The sequence below is a fragment of the Schistocerca serialis genome, chromosome 4 (assembly GCF_023864345.2).
Source record: "Schistocerca serialis cubense isolate TAMUIC-IGC-003099 chromosome 4, iqSchSeri2.2, whole genome shotgun sequence".
NCBI lineage: Eukaryota > Metazoa > Arthropoda > Insecta > Orthoptera > Acrididae > Schistocerca > Schistocerca serialis.
Window position 1 is genome coordinate 725,705,829 of NC_064641.1, and position 14,975 is coordinate 725,720,803.

A 14,975-nucleotide genomic window follows, 5' to 3' on the forward strand; every position below is an offset into this window, starting at 1 on the left:
ACCACTGAGTCACCTCGCTCAGTAAGTGAAACTTGAGCCATCAAAGGACTTCCCATCTTGCCCCAATAAGACTTACGCCGATATATTACTGTTGTATTTTCTTTCCATTCGAAAGTAAACACACATGTATTATAATGTGGTGTTCTTAGGACACAACTTTCCTTATTTCAGGACTATGTTTCAGATAGTTTACGAATGTAGCGACGGACGACCACTTGTTAGGCGTCGACTGTACCGACCTTCGGGACATTTACTTACGGTTCAGTTTCTTTCATGCAAAATAGTTTCAGCCTTACCAGATTGCCACATCGGATACGAGCGGGTACCTAACATTTAAAGGGAATTCGGTATAGGAAAATCAGCATCCAGAAACATTCCAACAGCTTCAAACAGTATGACAGTTTCGGACGCAAAAACATCGGCCAGAGGGAAACAAATTATTACTGTCAATTTTCGTGGGCACTATCACGTTAAATACGATCATACATAAAGATTGTCCGAAGATTTCTCCCGATAGGATGTCTGTCGATAAGGCGCTTACGCCAAATTTCAGGCAAAAGTTTCTTTGTTTATCACTTCGCTTATTAATAACTGTTGTTGAGAAGTTGACTGTTACACAGACTGTTTTTCTCCTTAATTTCATCTGTCATCAGATTTATACCGGAAGTTCTATGATATTCTTTAAATGGAAAGATGATACAGAGTTGCTTGTTACAGAGCCACTACAAATAAAAAATGGTCTCTCTACTTAGAAGCAGAAAAACTTGTGTATTCGTGTTTGTGAAGTGTAGGAAGGGGGAGAAGGATTCACATCTCCCTCATCTGATTGTGTCTGTAGCTTACTCTTCTTTCGTAGTTTCTTAGTTGTTTCTTGTAAGCTAACTTCTCATCTGTGGCCATAAAGCGAAAAATTCATTCCATCCAACGACAGGAAAGGCAACTGGATTAGCTCTGCGCAGATAAACTACTGGCACATTATCCTGGACTAATGAAAGAAAATCGCTAATAGCATGGGTTACAACAGCAAAAACTGTACCTGACACGAGTGTGTATACAAGAATCACCTCTACCACAGTATTTAGAGGTTGCTTCCTTCCCTCTTCCGTCAACTAATGAAAAAAAAAATGACTTCGATATGAGACACGGGTGTGCTTCAACTCAAAAGCCGTTGGTGTTTCACTGAGACCGTAGAGGCCGTAAGTATGCGCTGAATAAGGAGAAGAAATGTGTGTACATCAAAAGAAGAAAAATCGCAAGAGAGACACTGTGCAGAGATTTTCGAGACAAATCTTCACCGCGTAAGAAACTAACAGCGCAGGTCTCAGTATGGCTGCCTAATCGCTCAACTGTCTACAGAAAGTCAGTTTTCAGGCCAATTATACTGATTTATGCTGAATGTGCTTTTGATATGTGAATTCAGGTGACTATAGGTGTTTAAATACCGAACGGCATAACAAAAGGAAGATTTCAGGTGTGCAATGAAGAGTACGTAGAGTACCAAGTTTCGAGTGCAAACACGTTTGCAAATGCCCTTAGACACATCACGTAATTTGGCTCTTTGCCGGCATGGAATATGGAAAGACCAGAATGATTATTATTCGGATTGAAAATGGGCGTTAAGACAGCACGAAAGACATACAGACTTAACTAATCGGAATAACAGGTTATAGGGACGTTTATGTTCTAAATACAGCATTACTAGGCCCTCCCCTAATTTAAGTACGATTATTCTCTTACAAACCTGCGTAAAGAATGTATGATGTAATGCCGTGTTCAGTAAGTTATTGTTTGAAATAATGTATTACCTATTATTCATTTAACATCAGCAGTGACGTGCTTTAATTTTCGAAGACATTCAAGTAGATGTTAGTACAAAGGAGAATCACGTTTAACACATTCGCTTTGACCATTATGGTTAGTACATTACGCGTCGAGAGCTGCTGCCTTTTCCTCTCAAACAATGCCACACACGGCGGAGATGGGTCCTCGACTACTTTGCCGCGCACAACGGCCATTGTCTTCTCGCACGGAAGGAGCGGTAAATTGTTTTCTGTCGCAGGTGATATGATTTACACACTGCGACCGCCGGCGGCTGCGGCTCATTTCTACGAGTCTCCACCATTGATCTGCGAGCCGGCTGGCGTCCTTACGTGGTCTGCACCGTGCATCAGTCACGGCAAAACGAAGACCGCTCGGCGAAATACCTCCCGGCGCCGCTGGCGAGCAGTCGCTCATGACTGCGAACTGGCGAGTTCTAAAGTGTACGCTGGTTATATTCCTAGGCGCCGCTAACGTATTGCCCATGTCATTGCGCGGCGGAAGCCAGTAACGAGGAGGGCAACGCGAGAGAGGCAGCCCACCTGTCTTACGCGACGCGCTGTTTAACTTAAACACTACTTGCACTGCGAGGGGGCGGGGGTGGCGATGAGACCAGTGATACTTCGACTGCATTTCTCTTTTCTTTTTAAAAAAAGAAAAAGTTCGAGAGCCTAATTGTAAAGACCAGTGAAACGTGTAGAAACAGGGCTAAGAGAGCGACTGCTAGTGCACAATACAGTACGTAATCACTAGTGAACAACCCCTCAGTCATGTAATTTAATTTTCCCCGAGATATTTAAGTCCATCTTTATCTACGAATAAATGAATTAAAATTTGTGCTATGGCCGGGACTCGAACCCGCGTCTCCTTGCTTATTAGGTATGAATGCTGAATAATGACTACTTAGGAGGAAAATAAGCTGAAGATATGAAATGAAGTTTGTTTAGGGGAGAGCACTGGGCTTGAGTAGTCCGTGCAGGAGTGTTAACCATAGCGCTGTGGTGGTGTAATAGTCAGCATTCCTGCCTAGTGCGATCGGCGGATCACAATCAAACGCCTCACTGTTCTTCTGGACGTCTCTGATGGTAGTGCCTAAACTCTCGTCCACCAGTTAGGGTACTCAAAGGTGTGATCCCGCTAGGTTCCTCGCTGCCTAACATAAGACCAATAAAGAATAACGAGGGACCATGTGTGTGGAATTCCATATGCGTTACGAGGCTGATAGTGACAATTTTTTTTTCGAACATCGTCACAGGCGATGGAACATGGGTTCATCACTTCGAACCGGAATCAAAACGGCAATCCATTGAATGGCATCACACCACCTCTCCTTCGAAAAAAAAGTTGGAAGCCGCACTCTTAGCCAGTAAAGTCATAGTGACGCTCTTCTGAGACTGTGAAGGCGTTATTCTGTTTGAGCCGCGCGGGATTAGCCGAGCGGTCAGGCACTGCAGTCAGGGACTGCGCGGCTGGTCCCGGCGGATGTTCCAGTCCTCCCTCGGCATTATCCTTAGGATAATTTACGTTAAGTAGTGTGTAAGCTTAGAGACTGTTGACCTTAGCAGTTAAGTCCCATAAGATTTCACAGACATTTTTTTTGTTCTATTTGATGCCTACCTCGTGGAGCAAACGATCAGCTCTGAAGGGAACTGTGCTACCCTCAGGAAACTGAAGGAACTACTTCAGCGTGGTCGGCGACGCAAAAGTGGAAACGACCTTCTTCTTCTCCAAGTCTCACACAAGTCTGTGCGCCCTAGAGGATATCACCAAAATTCGTTAGGCTATTCTTCCTCACCCACCCTACAGCCCGGATCTCGTACCTTCCGTCTGCCATCTATCTGGCCCGTTGAAGGATGTACTCCGCGGGAAGCAGTACGTGGTTGATGGGGAGGTTGTGGACGCAATATGACGTTGACTCCGACGTCGACCACTAGAGTGTTACCGTGCGGTCATATAGGCCATCCCAGTAAGGTGCCGCCAGGCCACCGTACTGAACGAAACTATGTTGAAAAACAGGATTTTGTAGCTAAAAGAGTGGGGAAGAATATGGCTATTGGAATCGTGAATAAAACTAACCTGCTTTCAGAAAAGAAAATTGTTGCATCGCTTATTGAACACCCTTCGTATCCAGTGCCTCGATCGTCGCCTGATGCAGTCTTATCATGAGGTGACCGAGGGTATCGACCTCCTCCGATGGCGCTATTTCTGAAGCACCGCGGCGCCCGTCGCCTACCGGCTGCTGATTGCTACGTCGTCGCCGTCGCCGGCGCCGGCACGACGTTTAATTCCGTCAACGAGCGCGGCGTGCGTTATCAGATGGCGGCCTGGTCACACATCACTTTCTAATTAAACCCGCCGTCCTTTATCCACGCTGGCGTGCCCGCGTTTCGTGTCGTGTCGTGCGGCGTGGCGCCGTGCCGTGTCGCGCTGCGTGAGTCTTGTCAAACGCCGCCGCACGGATTTCGTGAATACATTAGCCAGATTATCGAGGGATTTGCATGTGATAAACATCCATCAGCGCTGCTAACGACGGACCGCCTCTGACTTCTGTGCCGGAGCATATACCGCTGCCGCGCCCTCTGATGCTGTTTCTGCGTCCGTCCGTACCGATGACGCGACTGCTCGATGCCTCTTGCGCGGGACGAAATTAAGAGACTAGTGGAGTCGCCAAGTGTGTTTCGGTGATTCATATATGACTCTTAGGTATGTGACAGGACGGAGATTAGGGCCACGGTATACTGGGTTCAAAAATGGCTCTGAGCACTATGGGACTTAACTTCTGAGGTCATCAGTCGCCTAGCACTTAGAACTAGTTAAATCTAACTAACCTAAGGACATCACACACATCCATGCCCGAGGCAGGATTCGAACCTGCGACTGCAGCGGTCGCGCGGTTCCAGACTGTAGCGCCTAGTCCGCTCGGCCACCCCGGCCGGCGGTATACTGGGTGATGGTAAAGTCTTGATTACTACATAAAGGAACTGAACTAAGGATCTCCGTGTGGAGGCTAGTCTTTCAGTGCGTAAATCGGGGCGAGACGTTCGCTGATTAACGTCAGCATTACACGACTTGCTAGCGACACAGAGCTCGCACAGATTGCAGCTACGGTGTAACACAGCCAACGAGGATACAGAGTATTAGAGATTTACAGTATATCTGGTGTGTAAGTAACTTGAGGGTAGTAACCACGGTGGTTGCTTGTACAACCGTAAACAACAGATGTACTTTCGACCAGTCAGATGTGAGCAGATATTGTAAAGTAGTGGACGTGCAGCTGTAGTGTGTCCAAGCTGTTCTGTCACATATTGCAGTGAAGTGCTGAAGACAATCTCCAGGATGTTCTGAGGAACAGTGCAAAGTTTATCCCGCACAGCTAGATTCCTGAACAGAAGCAACCGCCTTAACTTCTGCTACGAACGGATTGAAATGCAAAGCGTTGACATTTATTTTCTGGATAAAATGTCAGCCCCTGGTAGCTGAGTGGCCCTTACGGGACGTCTGTTAGAGGAATTGCTGCCGGCGTCTCTTCTGCCACCTGTCACGATTGCGCACATTACGCCATCACTCTCGCACCTCTCGGCATTTATTCTTGAGTATAGTTACGTGCATCCAGACCTCCCCAACACTCGCACTCCCAAGGCGAGAGACGTTTACAGGCTGCTGCTAAGGTCCATCCCTCGCAATGTGATTGAGAGGAAGAGCCCTACGACCCTATGGCCTGCAGTGTGGAGAGCGGTCCAGCAGCCGTTCCTCCCCACGCGGGTACGAGCCTCGTGGTACCAGGTGATGAACGGGATGGTTGTAACACGACCAAGGCTGCGCGCTATTGGAATAACGGATTCCCCCCTTTGCCCACGTTGCCACCTCGTGGATACTGACGAACACCGTTTTAACATGTGGATCGGCGTTAGAGGTATGGCTGCTAGTGCAGAAGATCCTCGTCTGCTACCTACGTATCGCGCCTCGCACAATTGAGACACGGCTCCTCCTTTGTCCAGAGGATACTTATTTCCCACCTGCGAAGACTCACGCTCTCACATGGTTTAAAGCCATGTCCATATACTACCTCTTTCGAGATGATGAGAAGATGGTACTTGATTACTGGCAATTTCTCCAGGACAGTCATAGCACACTTGTGTGTACACCCCGATACCGACAGCTATTTGCGAACTATTTGCGCAGTGTCTTCGATAACCCCCCTCACAGTTGGGGAGTACCGGGCAGAGGATGACCGCAGTCATGGAGCTCCACAAGCTGCGACATGTATTATCAATTTGGAACATGGCATCTGTACGCAGATGGGCCATGAACATGGAAGGGCGTGCGGGATTTGGTTAAATTTTTCTTTCTTTATTACCTATCTTCATAATACTAGTTTCGAATTCTATTTCATAGTTCAGAAGGAACTCTTGTTCTGTTGTTGCTACGGATATACATTCTAATTTTGTTTTGTCGTAACTGAAAGACGCCTTTTCCCATATTAAAAAAAATGTTGGTAGAGAAAAAATTTTTTGCAATTAAAACAAATAAAAAAATTTAAAAAAAATAAAAAAAAACAAAAAAGAGACAAAAAGGTTTACAGCTACCGCGCTGGAGGTACCGTGTTCGAGCACTGCTCGTGTTTTTTTTTCTCTTTCACAATCGAACAAATTTTTCAGTTTTATTTGAAACAATAAAAAAAAGTGGTCAGCGCGATAGAATGTAAAAAAACTAAAAAAAAAGTTGGTAGAGCACTTGCCCGCAAAAAAAAAAAAAAAAAAAAAGCGGTTAGGCGCTTAAGTTTGGAACCGCGCAACCAAAAAAAAATGGCAAAGGTAACTGGCTGGGAATCAGAAAACCCGTGTTCAAAGTAATTATTTCAAAAAAAAAAAATGGATAGAGCGTCTGCCATGTAAGCAGGAGATCCTGGGTTCGAGTCCCGGTCGGGGCACACATTTTCAGCTGTCCAAAAATAAAAAATAAATAAAAAAAAGTGGTCAGCGCGACGGAATGTCAGACCTAACGGCCCGAGTTCGATTCCCGGCTGGATCGGAAATTTTCTCCACTCAGGGACTGATTGTTGTGTTGTCCTTATCATCATCATTTCATCCCCATCGACACGCAAGTCGCCGAAGTGGCGTCAACTCGAAAGACTTGCACCAGGCAAACGGTCTATCCAACGGAAGGCCCTAGCCACGCGGCATTTCCATGGCTGGATAAAATCATCACGGGTGACGAGATTTTCTTTAATCAGTTCGGGACTACTACTAAACGATAAGGAGCAGAAACTCACACTAAGGAACACCGCTTTGACGACATAACCAACAATCAAATCAGTGAGACGTGCGAGTCGAACAACATCCGGAAGAAGGTCTTTCCTCAAGTTCCACATGGTTTTATAAACGCTCTGTGCATTGTACTGAAGTGGGAATAAACGATCTGGAACAACTGCAGCATTAAAACAACCACTGTTATGGACTCACGTGGTACATATTGGCTATGTACCATGCTACTTGTACCACCTATCTGTCGTATATTCAACAGTCACTCGTTCATTCGCCATTTAGAACAGGATTTAAAGAATAAGAATAAAGACTAATTTCCCGTGTAATGTGAAGAAGGTGTGGAATTAGGTGATGTGGCTGTCATGAGAGCTATGAAATACAGTTCAGTTACCATTGGAGTTGCGCGCTTGGAGTACAACAGCGTTTAGTGCTGGCCTCGAGAGTCAGTATGTAACGAATCAACTAGCAAATATGTCAGTTTAAGAGAATATTTCGGGTCAGCCACACTTGTAATGTTAATCACCTTAAAAATCAGAGCCGGCCGCGGTGGCCGAGCGGTTCTGGGCGCTTCAGTCCGGGACCACGCGGCTGCTACGGTCGCAGGTTCGAATCCTGCCTCGGGTATGGATGGAATGGATGTGTATGATGTCTTTAAGTCAGTTAGATTAACGTAGCTCTAAGTCTAGGGGACTGATGACCTCCGATGTTAAATCCCAAGTGCTTAGAGCCATTTAAACCATTTTTTAAAAATCTGATCTCATTAAAGTTAAAGAGTTTCCCATCTTCAGACACACTCTATAGCAAGTCAGAATACTGCATCATCGGTTTTGATGTAATCATTTTCTAAAATGATTCATTATTTAAAGTAATCAAAATCCGACTTAGCAATTACTAAAAGCTGTATATTTGTAGTATCATAATTTTACTGAATTAAAACATAGTCTATGTTGACACTCCCTGTACAATCTGTTTGCATCTGGAAGTGGCGTCTGACCAGTTTTTCCAGTCATCTGCTTATGACACTGGTGTTTTTGGCCTCATTTTCTAAAATGATTCATTATTTAATGTATTTAAAATCCGACCTAGCAACTACTAAATTTGTGGTACCATAATTTTACTGAATTAAAACATAGTCTATGTTGGCACTCCCTGTACAATCTGTTTGCGTCTGGAAGTGGCGTCTGAGCAGTTTTTCCAGTCATTACTGCTTTTGACACTGGTGTTTTTGGCCTAATATGACGTTGATTTGCAGAACGACACATTTATTGACGTGATGTATGACAAAATGTAGGTACACTAGTATTTTTAGGTTCTCTTGTGTAAACAACCGATGATTATGAACTCTACGCTACCATTTCTCCTCCCCTTGCCGGTCAAATACTAGTGGTGGAAATTTCATCTGCTATCAGCTTTCGAACCAGATACCTCCGAGTTGAGCGCACAGGCGTGCATTGGTGACCTCCTCTAGGGAGGTGGGACCTGAACGGTCCAAAATCCCACGGAAATGAGATAAGCAGAAAACGGAGTAAAAATATCCGCAACTTCCCAGCAGTCGTCAGAGGACGAACTACACGACAAAGTCAGTCACAAGAGCAACCCGATCTGTCGTCTCCAAAGCGTATCACATTTCAGCACGGTGTCAGCACTAAATTAATCTGATAGCGAGAGCTGCTGACTCTTGTGGAATCGAGTCCGGCGTCGGAAAGTTATTGCTGTGATTATCGCCGCAAGCTTCCCGGGCCACGCCGCTTTACGTTATAACGAAAACTAACACGTAATTTGCTTTCTAATGAACGCAGGTGAGGTATTCCAATTAAAACTTTTAACTTGGGAACTACGTTAACGAGGCCGCTTCCCTCAGTTTTTTTTATTTAAATCGCACAGCGTATGTTTAAATAACAAATAGTGTCCAGATCGGACAGATAAGAACAGCCACAGCAGCGCTGATTGCGGAGTTACGAGGTTCTCTCAAGCATAGTAGACCGAAAAAAGTAACGTTTCGTAGATCTCACTAAAACCATGTCAATTAACACGCCGTCCTAATTGTTTCCATGGAGCTCTTTTAAATTGGTGCTGCTGATTCCAGATTTACAAGATACAGGATACATCTAAATAGAGAATGGGTCATTATTTATATGGTAACGCACCTTAAATATGAGTGCATTCGCGTGGAGAGACACGTCGAGAAGCGCCAAGTAGCGTCCAACGCTCAAAGCTTCAGTAGAAGTTTCTGCTGTAGTCTCTCTAACAACTTGTTGATACAGTTTTCGGTCCGAAGTCTACACAGATCTCCAGGCGCTCTAGCCTGTGAGAGACTAATCATCTATATGTAACTACTGCAATCTACATCAACAGGAAGGTCTTCGCTCTAGTCAGCTCCCTGCGACTCTTACACTTCCAACAGCTACAAAATTAACTACTTTTTTGACGTCTCAGAATGTGTCTTATCAGCATATTATTTTTTAGTCAAAATATGCCGTAAAGCTCTTTACTTCCCAGTTCGATTCAATCTCCACAAGTAGCTCCATATATCCAATCTTCGGCATTCTTCTGTAGCATCGCGTTTCCGATACTTCTGTTCACCACATGTCCATGCTGTTTATGACCCATCTTTCACTTCCATGTGAAACTTACCTCCAAATAAATACTTCTGATTTCAACACGTGCAGTGTAATGTAAGGCCACCATACACAGAGCTGTTTCTTCGAAACGCCCTTTTCGTGATGGTCCAAAAGCAGAATCCATGCAACATCTTTTGAAACGCATATTGTCCATTCGTACGTTTTGTGTCCAATGTAAAAGCTCCATAAACAAAAAATATTGTCCAAATGTTACTTCAATTTCCTTTTATTGTGGTGCACAGGATACTTAACAGTTATTTATGCAAAAGTAACCATCAACTGCGAGAAAGGTAATTAACTTTCTGAAGTATTCGATGCAGCACTGAATGCAGCGTATCTTCAATTTTTGTTTACAAATGTTAAACGTGGCTACAAATGTGAGACTGCCGATTTCGTTGAGTTGCTGCGTCAAAGACTGCTGATCGATCCTGACCTAGCGTCCTATTTGATGCACAGGTTGTATCGGTGAAACTATTGTACCAATTAGTAACACTTTGTCCTTGAGGCGATGGCTTGCGATATTTTGCTCTGAACTGGGCCTGAGCTATAGTAGAGAAACAACACTGCGCTCGCTCTGCACCGTTATAGGACTTCATGATGACTCTTGGAGTAACTCACTCGCGGATGCCATCTACCGGGAACGTTGGGAACTAATAGTGTCAGGAAAAATAAAACTTGAAAAATATAATGCATTCAGATCCGTACCAAACTTTTCTGTAAGTTATTTACTCTTTACACAATTAAAGGTTACTTTTGTATAACTAATTTATAAACAACCTCTATCGTAAGAACGATCATAGTCACTGCTTTAGCGTGGGCCGGGTAGTTGTTTACCTCTCCCGCCGTACATTCCCCACAACCTCGTCCCTCCCCCCTGATGACAGCATAGGTGTAGACGGTCACGCAACACCTCTAACGGTACCGTTAAGTACGTGAGGCCTCGTAATTTGTATAGTAAAAGCAAATTACACAGAATTGTGACTAGAACGGTGTTTGTTCATTTGTACTCGAGGAAATTACATTAGTTATTCTTTTGTCAAACTATTAATGCCGTAAGGATACAAAGTACTGGAATGTGAAGCAGTCATCAAGCCGGAGGTCTGTTTGAACAGCATCATGCTTTGAGTACAGGCGTGGTACAAGAGCAAGTAGTGTTCTTTTGGCGTTCGAAAAGAGAATCAGAAATCGACAAACGAAAAGACGGGGTGCTGAGAAATAAATTCTAGAGTACTCATAGAATGTAAACAGCGATTATGCATAGTGTTTTTCATACACAGAAGGATTTCTCGTGAGTGAATGTTGCCCTGAAACCAGAAAGAATCTTTATTATCAACTTCATAGTTTATTAATAATGTCACCGAGACACATTTCAGAGCCTCTTACAGCTCTTTGATTTGTTTGTGGAGCCGTTATAGCCAAATAGGTGTTCATAAGCTTTTTGGCATACAAGTGTTCTCGCTAACAAGATACGTACTGTTTTGCTCTTCCACAGATACTTTTAAGAGCTATCTGGAAAAAAATATATATGATTCAGTTACATTGAAAGGAGGGACTGCTGTCATACCTTGCTCGGTAGTGAACCCTTCCTACTGTTGATGCAGACCGATAGAAGATAAGAAACTGAGATGTGGATACAATGCTATATGCTAATATAATTAGTTACAAAGAAAATTTTTAAAAATTATACCCAAGCTGCACAGATGTGTAGAGACGATTTTGGAGACCAGGTACAGCTTATCATGATATTATGATTTTCAGTGTTGCATGTATGTCCATCAGTGCAAACTCAAACTTGAACGACAAATGCATTGTCGTCTTCTGTTGTGATGTCCCATCAAGTTCATTCCAAAAGCATTTATTCCCTTGCACCTACATTCGTTACTACTGAACCATGTACATTCTTAGGCATGATGCCATATTACCAGATTGGAGGACGAAAGGTGCAGTAAAGGACTTTCACCCTTCGCGGAAGCTCCTAACATTCAATCAAATGGCGAAGAGTGGTATGTGTCGGTATACGTCTCTAAGCATGTGCCGTTCTGTTACTTCAGTTATTCTGAAATTTTGATTTTAAGCCCGAGGTAGTTTTTACATATATTACTGCCAGAGCACTAAATTTACTTCATTGTTAAAGTTAGTTGACATTTCTGTAAGAGTTACGAACGGTAGTATAAATTTCGTTTTACAGCCTCCAATTATGTGCACTATAATATTCCAGTGACTCACTAGTGTAGCTGTATACAAGAACAGGAAATGAGACCTATCAGTTTCTGGAATTGTGGATCCCTATCGGAAAGACATCTGTTTAATGGCCTTGATCATTCTGAGATCAGATTTCCTACTACAAATTTATTAAACACAGATACTAACCGGACATATAACATGACTATGGTGGTATCAGAACATATTTTACAGTCAACTAACAAGCGTTCGAGATGACACCCCTCGACAATAGCATACTTACAGATCTTCCAGCGACTTATAAGTTAAGCTGCGCAGACGTAACTGACGTATCACATGTGGTAGTTACCTGTAACAGAGAAGACAGACACATTATTAAATTATATGTTTAATTTTTTGTATGAAATTACTGAGGTGAGGGGAAATATTTTTCGGTACAACAAATGAGTTATCATTGTTGGATATTCTAAAAGCAGTGTATGCTCAATTCTCACAGTCTTATTTAAGTGACAAATGTCTAGTTCACACTCTCTCAGTTTATGGTACATCTTATACAAAATAGGTACGTTTCTCGAAGTTGAATTGTCCTTCAGAGCAGTCGCCAGCATTGTGTACAACCCACTGCCAGCAGCGTAGAAGCTGGAAGATACACTTAGCTAACAGCACCAGCTGTGTTAGTAGTCAGAGTGGAGAGGTCTGTCCGACAAATCTCTGTAAGAGTTCTGAGGTGAACGCCATGAAATGCTTTCCTCATCATAGGAATCAAGTTGAAGTGCCAAGGGCTTATGTCCTGGGAGTGTGGTGTGTGGTACGACACTCCACAGCCCCATGGATCCAACGAATGTCACAGCTTACACCATATGCGCCCGAACATTGTCGTGCAAAATGATGGGCGCTTTCTACGGAGTGTCGCCGTTTCTTTCTCTGAGCTGTTCAGCTTTGGAACACAGCCTGAGACGAGCTGAGAGAAAAGAACGGCGGCAGTTTCTACAGGACCAGCCTATCATTTTGCAGGACAAGGCTCGGGCGCGAATGGTGCAAGCTGTGATTAATTTATTCGATCTGTGAGGCTGGGAAGTGCTGCACCATCCACTACCCTATCCCAGATTAAGTCCTTGTGAGCTAAACTTAATTACCAAATTGAAGGAAGCACTTCATGGCATTCGATTCAAATGTTACAAATATTCATCAAGCAGTAAACCGGTCCGCTCGAACTCTCAACACATCTGGCACTGCTAGGGTATCCTACGATTGCCACATAGCTGACAACGGCTTCCACACAATGCTGTTGACTTGAAGGAGAATAAAATGTATCTACTTTATGAGAGTTGTAAATAAATAGTTGTCACTATTAAAGTTCTAACCGTCGTATTTCAGCCTCGGTGTCACTATGCAACCTTAACTGCCTCCACATGCACACACACTTCCTTCATTACCTTTCATTCAGTAAAGTTGTCTACATAGCACTTTCCTCCACGATTCGATGCATTATATCTTCATTGCTTATACGACCTACGCATCTGAACTACAGGGTGACACACAATAACGGGGATGTTTGAAATGAGTAGCGCCAGCCATGGGCATGTGGCAGCACTACGGGTTCGTGACAGTTAGCGAGTAAACAGTCCACCATTTCAGTTACCATGGATCAGTGGAACGGACAACAGCATTTGTTAGCCGTACAAATGTTTTAGGAAAGCAGTGATCGTTTGGTAGCGGCGCAGAGAAAGTTTCGACGTTTTTATAATTTAGGATGTCATGATGCCGTTCACTTGAGTACAAATGACAGCTCCTCCAATGTCCTGTCCTTTTATATCTTGTATATGCTATCTGCATATGTTCGTGTCGCTATTCCATGACTTTTGACACCTCAATGTAGAAAGACAGGCAGCTCGAATGGTCACAGGCGTATTTGACTCACGGGAGAGTGTCACAAAAATACTGAGAAACCTGCACTGGCAGATGCTTGAATGTATAAGTCATCTATCTCACGGAAGACTACAGTTTCAAGAAACAGTTCTAAGTGTATTAATTGAGGAACGGAATTGTTTTTCCGTCCGTCCTCTGAAGCTTTCGTTGCTTCACGTCCTACCCCCGCTGCGGCCAGGATCCACCCGATGCCGGCGATATCCAGCACGCGAGACAAATCACGTGACGTATTGCTCCGCAGAGTTAATCAGAAATGCTCACTGGCGTATCGGATTAATTCTCTGCGCTACTATACATGTAAAAGCCGTCTAAATAAGGCTCGACAGCCTCGCTTTGAACCGCGCCACAGAGTTAAGCTTTTCACTAGTCCAAAGTCCATAATTGACAGCCCTGTAGCTATTTAACTGCTTACTGCAATAAATAACTTGGTCGAAGGATCAATAACTCCATATTACAGTGATGATGATGTTTGGTTTGTGGGGCGCTCAACAGCTTGGTCATCATCGCCCGTACAAAGTCGTAATTTTTGCTCAGTCCTATTTTTTTCACGGTCCAATCTAGACACTGTCACGAATGATGATGATGATGATGATGAAATGATGAGGACAACACCGACACCCAGGCCCCGGGCAGAGAAAATCCCCAGCCCGGACCAGAATCGAACCCGGGACCCCTTGTTCCAGAGGCAGCAACTCTAGCCACCAGACCACGAGCTGCGGACCCAGATTACAGAGAAACTCTTTAAAATATCAATATCCCACTACATACACTACTAACGGGCACCTTGCTGTGTCATCCAGAAATACGACATAGGCATACATAGCAGAACGCATAGCTGGTGGCAAACTCAGACAGGACTGAGTTCAGACTTGCGTCCATTGAGTGCACCACACGGCAAAACCTATTTTATGCTTCCCCACACGTCACTCATTTAGTCCCCAAGAGGATATCCAGCCGCCCTACGCGGATAAAAGCAGAAATACAGCTTCGCTCAGTCACCGTCAGACCAGTATCAGCGTCGGTATCAGGACCCAAGATGTCAACAAGGCACTGTGGAAGTTGGTGGTGGCTCCATAATAGTGTGGCCTGTGTTTGCATGGAATCGACTGGGTTCTATGTATGTTCGGCTACTTGAAGACCATTTGCAGCCATTCATGGACTT

At 44.1% G+C, this 14,975-nt stretch overlaps 1 protein-coding gene across 1 annotated transcript in view; it reads right to left on the bottom strand.

Annotated features, from left to right (window-relative positions):
• Window positions 1-14,975, bottom strand: part of LOC126474730 (homeobox protein Hox-A4-like) — a 447,456-nt gene that overhangs the window by 248,244 nt on the left and 184,237 nt on the right. The window lies entirely within an intron of this gene.